This window comes from Octodon degus, unplaced genomic scaffold (genome assembly GCF_000260255.1).
Source record: "Octodon degus isolate 3935 unplaced genomic scaffold, OctDeg1.0 scaffold00036, whole genome shotgun sequence".
NCBI lineage: Eukaryota > Metazoa > Chordata > Mammalia > Rodentia > Octodontidae > Octodon > Octodon degus.
The window spans coordinates 17,202,382-17,204,638 of record NW_004524612.1 but is presented as its reverse complement, the minus strand read 5'-3'; positions in this window follow the sequence as shown (position 1 = coordinate 17,204,638).

Below are 2,257 nucleotides of genomic sequence, written 5' to 3'. Positions count from 1 at the left end.
TGCGGTGCTGGGGGATTGAACCGCAGTCCCTGTGCTTTGCTAAGCTTGTTCTAAATAGGTGCTCCAGACCACTGAGCCATCTCACCAGCCCCAAGGCCATTGTTTTATTTTTTATTTTATTTATTTATTTTTTTTTGGAACCGGGGATTGAACTCAGGTCCTTGTGCTTGCCAGGGAAGTGTTTATTCCACTGAGCCATCTCCCCAGCCCCAAGGCCATTGTTTTAAAATACTTTTGTCTCTAAATAAATTCCCCAAGCAGAGAGAGGGCACAAAGCAGAGAAAATTTACTGAATTTATTTTCATCCCAAAGCATATGCACAGCAGGAGAGGACTCACAGTTGGAAATGAATCATGACATTATTCTCACCGTGAAAAGGTTATGTCTGTACTCTGCACTTCTGTGATGCTTCTGAGCACATAATAGAGCAAACAGTAAGTCCCTACAGCATACTTTGATCTTGTGTGACTGAACTGTGTGCAATGAACGTGCACTGGCCATGGCTCGGCTACCCTCTGATGAGTGGGCTTTGGTGGGACTCTTCACCACACTCACTCTAGCTCCTGTACCCAGAATTGGGCTGCCAAATCAACCTGATGCCTCCTCCTCCTCAGTACAGGTGTATTGGATGGGTTCTCTCTTCTACTTCCTGAACATCCTCAGTTCACCTGTCATAGGACAAGGACCCTGAACTGGAGCCCCCATAGGGGCCACCACCTGCCTGTGCACTTCACTCACATGGTACTGCCTAGTTCTTTGGGCCCAAAATTCACCATCTGTGCCCAGAATTGCACACCACTCCTGACAGTTCTGGTGTCCTTGGATGCAGCATCAGCTGAGGTGACCATGGATGGTCTCTGACCATGGTCAGAGACCTAAGCCCTTGGTTTTCAGTCAGTGACAAGAATCACATGGACACATCCACTTCAGGAGCCACAGCTAGGGTCCCAGAACTGGTCTTCATTTTCCTCCATAATGGTCCTGACCCTGTGGCTATGCTTTGTCCCTGCTTCCTCCTTTGCTTGCTTCCCCAGGTTTCAGATCAGTTTTTCTCTTCTCTCAGAGGTCCTTGCATGCCCCATGGTAGCCAACCTAGACATTTCTTGTTTCCAGGGTCAGGATGTTCCCAAGACTTCCATTTCCCATGTGACTTTTCTGGAGCCTCCACCACTCTTCAGATACCTCCACTCTTACAAAGCTTTGTCCATGCAGCTTCAGGTCCATCAGTTTCCCCAAGGGTCCCTCTGTAGAGAATGGGGCTCTCTGGTAGGTATAGAAAACACAGAGACTCAGGCCCAAAAATAAGGTAAGGCAGATTGTAGAAGAGGTTGCACTTTCTTTGCAAAAAATGGTCTGAAGTTGCAAAACCAAGGGATCACTACCATGGTCAGGCAGAGGCAACAGTGGCAGGATGCAGCCCTACCCCAACCAAAAGCATCAAGTGAATGGTATCACATCCCCTGGACCAAAGGGACCACACAAACCCCAACAAAACCAACCCACCAAGCCCATGTTGGGGGCTTCCCAGCTGCAGAATCTCCTCCAATTCAGAGATGTGTTTATTGCTTCTTTGCATTAAAGCTCACTTTCCCTTGGAAACTTCCTGATAGCTCTGTTTGTTATTGTTACACAGGACTGAGTTGGAGTTGGAACATCTGGCGGGTGGTGGATAAATCACAACCAGACACCCCTGCTCACCTGGGCCTCCCACTAATTAGGCTTTGTGCAGTTCACATGCACTGATGTCCTTCACAGCTCTTCTTTCCTCTCTTGCCTGCTTGATACTGTCCTCCATGCCCATCCTTTGTTCTTCTTCATGTCTCATGCACCCTCACTGCTTCTCATTCCACCTGACTTGGTGTCCCTCTGCATCTCTACTGTCTACTTCCACTGGATTCACACAGGTCCCTTCCTTTCCATTATTGAAAATCAACTATAGTTCCACTTCATGGAATTTCCACCATTTTTTGAAACTAGCAGTTAATGGGTAGTATAGAAATATAGGTGGCCGGGGAGATAGCTCAGTTGAATAAGTGCTTACCTGGCAAATGCAAGGTCCTGAGTTAGATCCCTGGTACAAAAGAAGAAAGAAGAAGAAGAAGAAGACGAAGACGAAGACGAAGACGAAGACGAAGACGAAGACGAAGACGAAGACGAAGACGAAGAAGAAGAAGAAGAAGAAGAAGAAGAAGAAGAAGAAGAAGAAGAAGAAGAAGAAGAAGAATAGGTTTAGGTCCTGAGTTAGATCCCTGGTACA